This window comes from Dermochelys coriacea, chromosome 1 (assembly GCF_009764565.3).
Source record: "Dermochelys coriacea isolate rDerCor1 chromosome 1, rDerCor1.pri.v4, whole genome shotgun sequence".
NCBI classification, from domain to species: domain Eukaryota; kingdom Metazoa; phylum Chordata; order Testudines; family Dermochelyidae; genus Dermochelys; species Dermochelys coriacea.
In genome coordinates, this window is record NC_050068.2 from 157,155,832 (window position 1) to 157,171,399 (window position 15,568).

The window sequence follows — 15,568 nt, forward strand, 5'->3', positions numbered from 1 at the left end:
TGTGATGGGCCCCCACTGGCTAAGGCAGAAGACCACAATGGCAGTGGGTGGTGAGTGGCCAGGAAAGGAACTACTGACCTGCATCTGTGGGGACCAGAGGACCCAATACCCTCCACTAGAGCGGTTCTGGAAAATGGCATTTCTGTCCTGCAGAAAACTCTGATATTTCAACACTTGTTTTCATCCTGGAACAGGGCAAAAAGTCAAAATAGCAGGAACTTTGACCAAAAAAATAAGAGTTCCTACTTCAGTTTGGAAATATTGGCATAAAAAACATTGGTGGGTTTGATGAAAATGAAATGGGGTGTTTCAAAACGTCAGATACTTTCTGTCTGATGTAGTGTGGCAGGAAAACTTTCAGTCAAAAATCTCTACCAGCTCTACCCCCACACAGCTGGCCTGGAGGGGCCACAGTCCCTGTGCCAGTCCAGAGGCTAGAATGGGCAAGGGTGGGGCAGACAAAGGGGCTGCGCAGCATTCCTGCACCATGGGGGGAGAAAGTGGCATTCACATCCCCAAGCTCCTCTCACTCCACTCATCTCGAACCCCAGTCTCAGGCTTTGAGCAGGTAGGGTGGGTATACTGGGAGTGTCTGGGAACCAGAGGTATGGGATCACTCCTTGTGATTGTTTATATGCTACTTTCTTGATCTGAGACCATGAGAAACAGATGCAACACACAACAGTGGAGTTGTCTTTTGCCTCAGGCTCTGTATATCACTGATCATTGCAGATGTACCAGTCTATGAAGTGCAGTGGTGCTTTTAATTTGGTAGTGAACTATACTGTCTGTGATAAGGTCAGCAAAGTCTGATAAGGCTTGCTTTACAGTTTCCAGCAGTAAAGAAGAATCTATTACTTATTCCCCTTGAGAAGGGCCCCAGCCTACAAGTGAGCCTGCTTCATCTTACTAGTGCAGTGTCCGTCTTTGGTTGTCTGTGCTGCGCATACACCTTGTCAGTCTCAATCTGAACGGAAATGCTCATTTTGATGGGGTGTAAAAAGATCAGATTAATAAATCATTAGGCCACACGCCTAATGACTCACCATCACAAATATTTAGACTGCTCTGACAGATGGCTTAAGCCTGAATTTATTAAATTTGACATAGGTCCATTTGTTGGTGAACTGTTCACTGTTGGAATTAACACATGACACTTCACAATTATATTGCACGCTTTAATCAAAGATTTCAAAGCAATGTACAAACATTAATTAAGCTTCATAATTCCCTCAGGAGGTAGCAATTACCCCCCATTGATCTGATGGGTAATACGAGGCCTAGAGAAGTTCAGTGATTTTTGCCCAAGCTGTCTATGCAAAACCAAAAGCAGATGTCTTAACAAAGTACACTGCAGTCATCACCAGACCGCAGAGCCTCTCCTCTTCTTGTGGTGTCTAGATAGTTTTGTCAGTATGAAAATGAATAAACCCCAATGAACATCATGCATCACTACGGATAAGAGATCCACACCCACATATGGACTTGCAGGGGAGGGGAGAGACTGTGGTGGGAAAGGGTTCTGCTGAAGGGGTTTTTTACAATATCATCAGTCTCATCTGTTTGAGATGGAAACTGATAACAAAATTTCTGTTCGATCTTTATCAAAGATAAGGTTGATCAAGTATTTTAAATATGTACCACATTCATGTTTTTAACATTAAGATGAAAAGTTGAACCTGATATAAAATAACTGGAAACAAACTCAAGTTACATAATTAATGAGTTAGCTTCCCTCAGTGATGAGGGGTAATTTCAAAAGGTGCTGTGTATCTTTCACCCTGTTGAACTGGTTGATGTTCCTCCGCCTTCCAGATAGGAACCATTTCCTTTGGTCTTTCTGACAAACTCTTTTGAGTTATTTAGAGCCAGATCTTGGCCCTTGTTCTGGCTACTCTGCACTTCCACAGCAGTACAGAAGCCAGGAAACATTCCTAATCCCAAGAATCCCTCAGTGTAGACGTCTCCTGCCAGCCCGCATAGCTCTATCAGCAGAGTTAAAGCAGCCTAGTCTGCTCTAAGTTCCATTAAAGGCCAAAGGTGATGCGGGGAGCACAAAGATGGCTTAAAATGACTTTCCTCCCACTATGCAGTCTGAGTGCAGATACACTGAGGATCTAGCTCATAACACTTGGGAACCAGTGAGGAAGCATTCCTCATTTCTTCCCTCTAAGACAATTTAACCTTAAAATTAGTACAGCTTTCTTTAGAACTAGGAATTTATGAAGAACTTTCAAGACTTAAAACTCTCTGTTTGCAAATCAATAATAGTAATTAGCAAATCTCCCATGTACATTCATAAGAGCAGGACTAGGCCCTGATTTTCTAATCTTTCCTCCAAAAAAATCAACATCAATATTTACAATATACAACACACAACACTGTAGAGTGTTTTGCAAATACTGTTGTGCAAATGTTCTGAATGCTCCAATTTGAATATTTTTTTCCAGGAAAATGAGACACATAAAAGCACTCTTCTTTACAGGAAACTGGTTTTTTCAGCCAAATGTAACTTCCCCCATCCCCAGGACTCTGATTTCAAAGCAGTTTAATAACCACCCACAAGTACTTAATATGCACACTATATTCTTCATTTTTTTTTAAAAAAAGTGAACACTTTTGCTTGTTTCCTTAATAGCTGTTTGTTCATGAATATTTTGACTTGTTTTGATTAAATGTCAGATGTGAGCATTTCACAATGTTAAAATGTAAGAATCTTGAAAGAATTAGAGGGAGTCATTTTAAGCTGCTAAACTGTGATCCGCCTTGAATCTTGATCAGTGCTCCCCCACTACAGCTTGTGTGATGCTCATTGTAGGATCAAGCCTGTGTTTATCAAACACAATAACTAATATCTATGTTCATAATCTCATTAGCATACTAATCCAAATTCAACTGCTTCTCATGGACCTAAATGTCTGATCACACTAATTAATTAAATCTATATTGGGTTAGAACCTTGGTTGGGGTAAAGGGGCAGAGCTCTATTGAAGCCAAGGGATTTACCCCCTTGAAAATTTGGCCCATTAACTTTATTATAATTAGAATTATTTCCACATTAATCACAATCAGTTTGTAACAAAGAAGACAAATGCTGTTTTTCTTTTAACTGACTTGGTTGTGCGTCCATCTCACCTCACTAATGCATACTTTTCTTTTTTTTTTTAAGACTATATAGAGGGAAATCCTGGCCCAACTGAGGTTGATGGAAGTTTTGTCACTGATTTCGGGGGGGCCAGGATTTCACTCTCTAGACAAGGCTTGTTTTCCTAATGCTTCCCCACTGTTATCACCACTGCTTCAGATCCAGGGCTGATAGTAGTGGAGAGAGCAATAGTGTGGATGAGGCTCCAGGAGGCTGCTGGCTTTTTAATTATTGTGTTCGCTTACCTTGCCCTGAACAAGCCTAGATCACCCACAGAGGTTAAAGAGCTGCAGCCAGCAGCACCTTGTCTACACTTGCTCTCTTTCTATTGCTACCACTGGTAGAGATGCACTGATGGTCAGAAGAGTTGGGAACTTCCAGAAAACAAGTCTAGAGTAGACAAGATCAAAGGGAACTAGCAATGACACTTCTTCCCTAAGATGATCAAAGCAAGGCCTCTTTATGTAGCATAGGTAAGACATTAACTGTGTCCATAAACTGTGCTAATGACACAGTTGCTACCAAATGGAAGCTTGTTTTATGTGGGCAGGATTCAGCTGTGCTTTAAGCAGGTCTCCTGATCCAGTTGTGCAGGCAGGTTTTCTGACACTGTCTTGGTTGGTCTTTATCTGTATTTTCCTGCGTTTCATTTTTCTAGCTGCTGCTTTTGTACATTTGGCTTTTTTTTGTAGTTGCCACTCCTATCCCAAGTACTTCCTGCCCTGTAGTGATGGACTGGATGAAAGCAGGAACTGTGTCCAACTAGTGAGCAATGCTCTGTTGCTTGCCAGAGATAATGAGTTTCCTTATGTGTTGAGTCACCAGTTCCAAATGGCAGCTACCTAGAGCTCTGTGGAGGGAAACCTTTACTATGGCTGGCAGAGGGTTTGCAGGGCAACTCTCAAAATGTGGAGGGGCTTCTCACTGTGTAATGAGTTCTCTGGTGGGGGTTGGGGAGAAACAGGCTGGATTATGAGTAAGGCTCTGGTTTTGTCACAGAGATAACAGAAGTCATGGAATCCCTGACTTCCAAAGACCTCCGTGACTTCAGCCCTGGTGGCTGGGTGCTGCAGGATCCTGCCACCTCCCACAGTGGCAGGCAGCTGTAAGGCTCCCAAGCTCTCAGCCACCAAGGGCAGCGGAGGTACCTTGCAGCTCCCAGCCGCTACAGGCAGGGCGGTACCCCGCTGTTCACCACCACTGCTGTGGCAGGGCAGGGGGACCCCGGCAGCTCCCTGGCCACCGCCACAGGTCGGGGGATCCCCACAGCTGCCCGGCCACCTCCTGCCGCCATGGTGGGGACGGGGGACCTCCACAGCTTCCCACTGCGGTGGTGGCAGGGGGACTCCCACAGCACTCCCCGCCGCTGGGGAGGAGGCAGGGGACCCTGCAGCTCCCCTCTGGTGCTGGTGATAGGGGGACTCTGGAGCTCTGAGCCCCCAGGGGTGGTGGAGGCCGCAGAGCTCCCAGCTGCCCGGCAGCTGCCCAGTCCCTTCCCATTTTATCAAGGATATTTTTAGTAAAAGTCCAGGTCAGGTCACGGGCCGCTGTGAATTTTTCTTTATTGCCCATGACCTGTCTGCAACTTTTACTAAAAATATCTGTGACAAAATCCTAGTCTTAATATAACTGTTAGACAGAGAGTTCTCATCTTATCTTCACACACCTATCTAACTTGCATGAGAACTGACTGACAACATTAAAGGAACAGAGACTGAGCATCACTTGTGAGATGGCTAATGTCCTTTGGAAGCCCAGTACTTACCACAAGTAGCATCGAGCTATCAATACACAGAGAGACTGATTCATCCTTGTGCTGTTGTTGAGCCCAGCACAGGGACCAATAGAGGAGGCAGTTTGCCTTCCCAATCCCAAAGCAGCCAGGACAGGGGTTGGATCAGCCCGTGGAGTGGGCTAGAGTTGCCCAGAGGACTGCATAACTTACGTTCTAGTTTCACTGCCTCAGTGTCTCCTGCTCCGGCAGTGTCACAGAGCTGGTGCACAGAAGCACCCTGGCTGCACTCCATCCGTCCTCTGTCCCACAGCCTCCATCATGGCCCCTGTGCTGGGGGAGTACCGTGGGGGTGTCATGGAGCTGACTCGGCATATGGGGCCCCTTCTCCATAATGTTTCACTAGGAGACTTTAGGGCTGCTTTGCAGGCTCTTGTCACTGCTATAGTAGCCAGTGCAAAATGGTCACAACTCAGGGGTGACCCCTCCCCGCCAATAAAGTCTCTGGCTAACTAACAGACTTCAAAGGATCAGTTCTCAGCCATTGTCTGGGTTATGGCAATGCAGCTGGCAAAGACCTCAGGTTTATGCAGCTGCTCATGAAGAGCCAGACTGCAGAGGGAGGAGGTGGGGACATAGGGAGCCACTTCCCATCCCCATGCCGAGAAATCAGGCACACAAGCTCAGGCCGGTGCCAGGCAAGCACCCACAGCGATGCTAATACTATCCAAGGGGTTAGGGAAGGACAAGGATGGGCGTATGGCCCTAGCCCCCCCTAAGCACACCAGTGCAGAGCTGGAGCCAACCTTTCAGGAAGTGGAGTAGCAGTTGCATTCCCCTGCTTCTTTTCATGCCTGATGCCTTTGGGAATTCCTGCTTCTGTGCTGAGTTAGGGGAGCTTTTCTCTGCTCTTTCCTGAAGGCTGGGACAATTGTCTGCACTATCATAAACAGCAGAAGGCCCTGGTGGGAGGGAGAACGTAAGGGTGTGGAAAAGAACAAATGAGGGTGCTGTGGAGTGGCATTATGTTTGTGGCTGCCTACATTCTTCAGTGGTGTGTTCTCGGATTCTTCTGTCCGAGTTCCCATTCTTCAGATGCCAGCTTTGCTCTGTCCACGCTGCTTACTTGTCAGGGCTCACCTCTTGTCAACCCTGCCAGTCACACCTCTCCAGACCCCCGACTATCCACCTGTATGACTTCCCTGCTGCTCAGCCCCTTACTTCTCTCTCAGACCCCTCCCCTCAGTCAAAACCATGATCCCAGCAATTACCTCTGCCCTATTCCCTTCTTTGCCTCTCTTGTCCTCTTTCACTGCCTCTCTGTCTGCCCTACCAACCCCCAGGCTAGGTTTGCTGTCTCTGCTCCTATTTCCAGTCTGAGTAGATTTAAAGGAAGAACTGTTCTTAGGCATTTTCAAACATTATAAATTTGCCTTCTTACCTTTCAGTTCTGATCTATTCTTTATTTATTAACCCTAATCCTTCCCCTATGCACAGCTCCCATGTCACCAGCATTGGCAACTCTCCGACTTTCCCCTCTCCAAAAATTTCACCTCCCTTACTCTTCCCTGAATCTTGGCTATTTGAAGTTAAGATTATTTTGGCAAGACTCTTAATCCCTGTCCCTTCCTCCTCTCATCTTCCCTTTCCTTAGCTAGGTCTCTGAGATAGAGATCTCCCTGATTTACATCTTTAAATCCTTTACTTAATCTGTTGCCCACACTTCCTACCTACCTTTTGTCCTCAACTGCTTCCTCTCTTATCCTCTGCTTTTTTCCTTTGACTCTTTTCTCTCAGCCTTCAAGCATGCTTTTGTCTTTTTGATCCTGAAAAAATCTTCTCTTGGCCCAACCAGCCTCTCCAATTACTGTTGTATCTCCCTCCAGTTTGCTACCAAGCTCCTTGAGTAAGTTGTTTGTTCCTATCACTATAGCATCCAGCATTCTCCTCATGGGACTTTGGTCTGTGTTCCACCTTCTTCTCACAAAGGTCACCCTAGGACCACCTCCTACCCAGACCAAAAAAGCTTACTCTTTCGGTATTAGTTGTCCTTGCTCCCTTTCTCCTTGAACACTACCACCTCCCTTATGCTTCTGGTCTTCTCCCTGTGTTTCGGTGGCATCTCGCTTTCCTGGCTCCCTCCTACTCTCTCTTAGTGCTGTAAGTGCTGTTCCTTCCTCTCCCTCTGCATATATCCCTTAGGTGACCTCATCCACACCCACAAGTTTTGCTACCAGTACATTGTATGTTGGTGATTCAGAAGTCCACTTCTCTACCTCTGAGCTGTGCCCAAACATCCATAGTACTGCCTTTCCAATAGCTCTTCCTGGATGTCCCACAGGTTTCTCAAGCTACGCATGTCAAAACCTGAACTTGCCTTTTTTTCTCTCGCAGATAACTGCTTCCTCTATCTGTCACTCAGACTTACAATCTTGGGATCATCTTGGATTCCTCTGTCCTTCTCCCTCTGCAGCCAGTCTCTTGCCAAATCATGTTGCTTCCATAACTTTTCCATAAGCCATGCCACGTTTTCTGTCCTATCTGCTAAAATTGTGAGTCATCACTTAGACTTGTAACCACTTCCTTTCTGGCCTCCCATCTCCAGGTTATCAAAACTGGTTCTGCTGAAGTCATACTTCCCTCTTGCTGCTCCAGTCAACCCCATCCCCACCACTGGCACCCTGCTCTACATCTCAGCTCTGACTTTCCTTCTACTCATTCTCTCTCTCATTCAATTTTCTGCACACTCCTCTCTCCATCACATTCTCCCACTCATGCCTCCATGACACTTTTCTTTTAATGCTGCTCCCTGTGACTAGAACAGGCTTTTTACTTTTGTACACCAAGCAACCCTAGCGTCTTCCAGATGCCTCCTCAAAACTCACTTTGTTCAACTTGGTTTTCATCCGTGACCTCTACTCCAGTGCTATCTGTTCCCCTCTCATGCCCAAACAAGACAAAAATAACCCCCCTGCCTAACAAAACTAATGATCAGACTTCCTTGTGAGCAGTCTGTTTATTTGCTGGGCAAATAAATTTCCCCAAAGGAAAACAGAAAATAGCCAGTTTTCCTGTGAAAATTCTTGTGCTTGGTTCACATGTTGCTGCTGCTTTCCTTTTTTTTCCTCTTTAAATTCTCTTTAGTATACTCTTGATTGTCCCCTGTCCCCCGCCCACTCTCACATTGACATTAGAGGTTGCTATAATGTTGCAATTCATTCAATGAAAAGCACCCACTGTCCACAGTAAGTGGCAAAAGCTTCAAGGATCAAAGTCATACATATTGTTAACATGTCTCTCCTGTTTGCTCTCTGGTGAGGTGTGCTTTGAGTCTGCAGCTTGTGTGCTCTTCCCTGGGCATCCACAGGTCTCCTCTCTGTCACCTGACAAATATTTGCTTTTAATGAGCTTTGACCTGATGTGATCTGGTCCTTACAGTGGAGCACAATGGAGGGGGGAAAGGGTAAAGAGCCTTTCCCTGTTCTTGCTTGCCTCATGTAAGACTCAGGCAGAACTTCAGCCCCTGGGCTTGGGAGTTCCTAGTGCAGAGGCAACATGTGTGCTCTTAAACCCCTTCATAGGGTGCAGCCAGAAAGTGAGACTGACTCTACAGTTGAGTTGGTGGGCACTCACCTGGGAGGGATGGGAGACACCTGGGTTCTGGTCCTTGCTCTTATGAATACTTATACAAAGTGGAACAGCTCCACCAGGAGGGATTAAGACCCACCCAAGAACATCCCATAGCCTGGTTCGGGCAGTCACGTGAGGTATGGAAGACCTGATGTGGCTTTCAGACCCTGCTCCAGAGTGGGGATGTGAACATGTTTCCCACATCTCATGTCAGTATGCTAACCATTGGCAGTAAAGGGCGGGGCACCACCTCCATCTTCTGTTTGCTGAATGGTGCCTAATCTCCTTGTGAATCTAGTCTAAAAGACCTACGTGGTTAAGAAGTGTCAGACTATAGACATTTTCACTATATATATTATATATATATATAATATATATATATATATATTTTACCAAAACAATTTACTGAAGTCAACACTGAAACACAAAATGTTTATTGAACCAAATCTGCACTTTTTGGTCCAAAAAACCCAAAGCAAAACAACTCTGTCCTCTCCACCCAAAAACCAAGCTTTGGCTGAGGATTTTCACCTTGCAGTAGCAGTGGGTGTGCTGTGTTCCTCAGGAGCTCTGATGCTCCCTTTGAGGCAGAGCGACTCCCTGCCACTGCCAATGCAGGCCAGTGTCCAAACCTTGTGGGTTGGGCAAACCACATCTAAACTGTTGTGACCTCTCATTTAAGAGATAGCCGTAAGAGACAGCTAAGAAGTCCACCCTGAGATACAGAAGGTATATGAGCTCACGCAGAAATGTTGACCATATAGGCAGAGGGCTTCACAGGTTTTGTCTTTGCATAAGGGTATGTGGGAAGGGAGAAGTGAGAGAGAGCTTTTGGAGGGTGCTCACTGAATGAGCTTTGGTGTGGTGAGCAAGGACACTGTCTGTGGGTTGGTTCCTCCTGTGATAACGGAACTTAATACGTTATTTGCAAATAAAGAAAATTGCATCAAAAGTACCAGAGTCCATCCTTAAATATCTTCTCCTAGCTGCAACCCCCTACAGAGCTCCAAATTTTGATTAGATGCTTGAGTTAAAGGGGGTAATAACATAATCTACCCTTTGGGGTTCTGGATTCCCTCCCTCAGCTAGCAACAACAAATGGCCAGTGGGGATATAGCAAGTCAGCACTCAGGAGCAGCCTTTCATTCAGTCTCAGGGCTACTTCTTCTATTCCTGGGGCTTATTCCTATTATGATTCCAACTCTGACACCACCACTCCACCCTCACACCTGGTGCATTTCACTTCCCTGACTCAAGCCTTTGGTGTTCTAGACATTAAATTGCCAGTTGTCTAAATGGTATTATTTATGTGCACCAACAGTGTGCTTGGCTCTGTACTAAAAGCCATGGCTCGCCACAGGGAACTTTTGTGTAACTCTGACACCGATAAAACATGTCACACACACTCCCTGGTATGCCAGTATGAGATGGAAAGTACTGGGGTGACCTAGGATGGTCATTCCTGAAAAGCGTGGTACGATCTTGATTACCAGAATGTCAGGTTAATGTAGCCTACCTTCCAGATTCTCTGGGTTGTTGCATTATAACCTGCTTGGTGTATTTTGGTGCCCAGTAGCATTTGAAGGTTACCAAACACATATCTGTCTTAATGTGTCTGGCATCTCTGGGTGCATTCAATTAACTGGATTTTTTACTGAATTATCACAAATAAATGGTACAGCTACAATGTAATAGAAGGGAAAGGGAAACAACCTCTGCAGAATGCTGCGTGAAAGCTTTTGCTACTGAGTGAAATAGGAGCTGGAAGGAACTAAATCTATGACTAATGGAGCAAGCAGTGCATCCAAACAGTACCGCAACTTCTAGGAATGTGGGTGATAAAATCAGAATGATGTGGGGCTTGGTGCAGGAATGTTTTGGAAGGGAAGCGAAGGACATTAAAATTCAAATGCGAGCATCACTCTGGGGCTGGGACCAGCTTCAGGCAAGTTGGTAGCTCAGCTATTGCACAAACCACTTCCCTTCCCATTCCTGATGATGTCATGACTACAGCAATTGGTTTCATGGAAAGTAATAGGAAAATATTCAATGTGTTTTCAGGTTTCTTTCTTTCTTTTTCTTTTTTTCCCCCTCCCTCCCTTATTATGGGCCTGATCTAAAGCTCCTTGAAATTCATGGGAGTCATCAGGTCCTAAGTGATTATCAGTGAGCCACACAGTGCACTCTGAGAATCAGTGTACTTCTTGCAGAATTCTCAGTCCAGCTGAGTGCAAAGATTTGAGCTTAGAGACTTGTTCCCACTGCAAAGACTGTGTTTCAGAAAAAGCTATGATCACATAGTTTCACATTCATAGGAGCAGAATGTGTTTTCCTTTCCTTAAAGATTAGTGTCACTCTCTTAACCCTGGCTGGGTCCTGGCTATTGTAGGGGACAGTAGGAGCTGGACTGAGAGGTTGAACTTTTTTTCTTCTCTGTTTGTCTGATTCTCTGTTTAAAAAAATATGAACTTCAGTATATTTTCAGGCTTTAAGTTTGTTGCTGCTTACTGAACTGGTAAATAAATGTTTCGTGGGCTCATGCTTAGTTGATTAAGAGTTCTTACAGCAGGGATGGGGAGAAGGGAAGGTGACTGCTGGATGGGATCACAGTGTTAAGAGAAGACCTCCATGATGCAAATACACTTCTGCATGAATTAATTAAAGTTAGATCTTAATGCTGATCACTAAGCAGAAAATCTAACCTAATGGGCAGGCACTCCAGCCTGCCAGTCTCACTACATCCACTGCTAGGGAAACCTAGAGTACTACCAGGTCTTATCCAAATCCTCTGAACAAGGCTCTGCCAAATTTTGCAGACACTTCGTATTATTTCAGGATCAGTAATGCAGCTGCATTGACCCCACTGACTATGTGGTGTTGCTAAGCAGAATAAGTACAGCCTTTGAAGCTAAAAGCTCAAAACAACACAATTTATGACAGGGTGTGCAGTTTCTTATAACTTCTGCAGTTACCTCTGGTGAACTCCCTGTATGGCACACTGGAGCCAAAAGCTCATGAAGATTAAAGTATTAGGAGTACAGGTCCTCTGTCGCTCCCGTTTACCAAGTAATTATGCTGTAGTTTCTGTTGTCTTTGCCATGTGTTCATACACCCTAAAAATTGAGATCAGAGGAGCAGCTAGAACGAGCATCCTAGTCACAGAAGAAATGCTAATAAACCTGTCTTCCTTAAAGTCAGATCTTGATTAGCCAAATGTAATGAAGGACACTGACTCTGGATTAGGATAATCAGATAGCAAGTATGAAAAATCAGGACAGGGGGTATGGGGTAATAGGCAACTATATAAGACAAAGTCCCAAATATTGGGACTGTCCCTATAAAATTGGGATGTCACTGGATCACCCTACTCTGGATCACTGAGGGAATTTTCAGCACAATTAATACATACTGGGGGCATTTTTGAATAGTCAAGGTTTGACAGTACGGCCTTTCATCCCAAAGGCCTCCAAACCAAGTTACAAGTTACGGGAACCATGTTCCCCACCAGTGCAATGTAGCTGTTGTATAGTGTGCATAAACACAAGGCAGCTGTTTGGGCCAGAAAGAATATTATACCTACTAGAAACTGCAGGGTAACTCTTAGGTAGACAGGTTTCAGAGTAGCAGCCGTGTTAGTCTGTATTCGCAAAAAGAAAAGGAGTACTTGTGGCACCTTAGAGACTAACAAATGCATCCGATGAAGTGAGCTGTAGCTCACGAAAGCTTATGCTCTAATAAATTTGTTAGTCTCTAAGGTGCCACAAGTACTCCTTTTCTTCTTAGGTAGACAGAATGCCGTTAGTCAAAACTACTTCCTGGAGCTGATGTGCACCAATTATCCTGGTTCCAGGGCTACTGAATGACTCAAGACCTGCTATGAAGGCTTTCAAGGAGAATGTGCTGGATCAGGAAGGAAACCACAGGGGTCAACACACATCTCCATTACCTAGGAGTAGTGGGGGGAAGACTTTCATCCCTCAGGCTGCTCTGTGACCTGGCCCCTTCCGCTGATGTAGCTTGTGCTCTTGGTGGTGCTTCTCTCTTATAAGGGAGGCAAGAATTTCTGGTTGAGCCATGTCATTCTAGAATGACTGCCCTGTCTCTCTCCCCTGCCCCCTTTTCACCCCCACCAGTAGCGCAGAATGACCTGCTGCACAGCTGGCTTAATTGGCGCAGAGGGTGCGTGGGCTTCTGGCATTCTGCTTCTGACTCGCACAGTGCAACTACACCAGTTCCATGGCTGTCAGGGACTTCAGCAGCTGAGGAGGAGGGGACAGGATTTGCCTCTGGGGAAAGATCTGGCATGATCAGTAGTAAAGCTAGACCTTCCTGTGCTTGCCCTTGGCTGGGGCTATGTTGGGAACCCAGACAGTAAAGAGTTCAGTCAAAGTTCCCAGAAGTGAGTCCCTATCAACAGTAAAATACAATTTTAACAACTTCTGCCAGTGTCTCCACCGTCTGACAAATCTGAACAGTCACAGAACCTTCTGCCTATTACACAGAAGGGAATATGCTGTCACATGGTGGAATACCTTACATATGTTCCAGGGTCTCAAAGTGCTATACAAATAGTAGCCCTGTGAGAAAGGTCAGAATGATTGTAAAATGTGCATAAATGGGGAAACCAAGGTAAAGAGAAGAGAAATGACATCATACAGCAGGTCAGTAGCAGAGCCAGGAACAGGCAAAAGGCATCTGGCACCTGCATTCAAGGGTGCTGGAACAATTTTTATAGTGGGGGTGCTAAGATCCATTGAATCAAACTGTAAATCCTGTATATAATGGAAACCACTTCAAGACAGGGGGTGCGTCAGCACCCCTAGTTCCAGCACCCATGCCTGCATTTTCTGTACAATACTAAAATGTGATTTTCCCATTGTTCACCAAACACACACACAGAAATATGGAGAAAACACTCACCCCCGCTTCTGAATTTGTCGGTACTGATTTTCACTCTCCTCCCAAAGTCTACATACCATAGGTATCACCAGGGATTTTCTCCTTGCTGGAGAGACAACAGCAGTATGTCATGCATGCCCAGTAGCAGGAGCTGAAGAATTTTTTAGCAAATGGTTGACACCAGAGGCACTAGAACTGGAAGGGCAAGGGGAAAACATATATCTATGTGTTTATTTTGCACATTTGACTACATTGTATATCACCAGCTTCATTGCCTGCCCTGGTTAGTAAATTAGCATAGATGGTTTTATAATTTTGGAGACTTTCCTGCAGTGTATGAGTTAGAAGCACCATCCAACCTCTCCTGCCATCAGTATCTGATCCCAGATACTGCTAGCCAATAAACACATAGATTCCAGGTGGACTCCATTGTAGCATATGTGTGTCACAGTTCAGGGCAAGTGCACCTGTATTTCCCTCTCATAGTCCAGCAAAGACACCCACTCTCAGCTCCTGGCTCCTCAGGCATCATGTCTCTTGGGTGGAGATTCATGTCTCTCTCTCTCTCCTGTCTGGGATTTTTCCAGGCTCCACAGTTTCCTACCTACGCTGTGAGTTCACCAGCAAGTCAGACTGCTTAAACTGCCCTGTGTCTATACTTTGCTTTCTCTTCCGAGGTTATAATTGCCCACAGGTGTAAATTACCACATAGCTCTTTCTAAGCAAGCACTTTTATTCTTAAGGTGAACACATTACAGAGAAAACATATTAAAACAATAAATGAACATTCATGCATGATAATAAGCTTACCAGAGATCACACCAACTCCAGCAAAGGTTCTACCAAGTGACCAATTCATTTTTGTCTGATGCAGTGTTTAAAATAGCCCTTTGAACATCCAGGCCCACAATAATACATAAATGTTGCATTTTTAATACCATGGACTCCACAGCTACTGAAGTTAATTCAATAAGGTTTTTCAAAGATATTGCAGGAAATTGCCATACCTGTTACACTGCACATACAAGATGAGATAACACACCCTCTATTTGCTAAACAGACTTGATGTGCAAGCACATAATATCTGACACAGGTTTGCAGAACCTATCCTAACAAAGAATCTTTGAAAGAATATCCTCCTGTTGTTGCCCTTCCTATTACAGATCTGAGGTATGAACTGGCCTGTCAGATGATTTCTGGCTGCCTATCACACATCCTGTGGGCTGCTCTCCACTGTATCTGAACCATGCAAACCTGCAGCAATAGGAGGTTGCCCATCATACCATCCAGCCTGCTCTTGTGAGCTTCTTTATTTACAACACCAAATAGTTCTGCAGTTACGTTTCACAGCCTGCACTACATGACATCATGTTCCAACACCTGCTAAAGAGCCCATGAGGGAAAGCACCGATTAGCATAAACAAATGCGGCACACATACTTTGTGGTGCGTCAGCTTGCTATCATAAGTAATTAATTGCTCAGTTGGCTGAAGAAATTATTTACCAGTATTGCTCAAGTGATAACGCCTGGATTCCCAGGTTAAGTTTGACTTCACATTACAAACAACCATAAACGTTAGTGCTGTCAAAGAATTCACCATAACATGTATTGATTTTCTTATCTGGAATCTCATAGTCATTAACAAAATAAGATTAAAGGAAGGTTTTGCTGTCAGGCTGCTCTTTAGCGGCAAACAGTGAAGCAAGAAGAATTTACTGTAGGGCCAGGCTTTCCAGATTACACGCCGTATTACAACCAATTCTTTCAATCTCAGTTCATTACCATCAAAGAGACTTAGGAGTGCCATCTGCAGTTACAGGCTAATGCATGTCTGTGCCCACACACAGTTTTACTAGAAGTGGTTCTGTGATGGCAACTCAAGTGAATCAATATCTTTTCTTTTTTTCTTATGCTTCTGTCTTCCTTTCTGAAAGGCAGAACACAAAGTCTTTCAGCATACCATAGCCTCAATGAAATGAATAGATTCATAGATTCTAAGGCCAGAAAGCCCCATTGTGATCTTCTAGTCTGACCTCCTGTATAACACAGGCCATAGGACTTCCCTGAATTAATTCTTGTTTGAACTAAAGCATATCTTTCAGAATGCCCTGTACAAGAGAGATTGCATCTGTTAAAATACTATGAGCCAGATTTTCCTGAG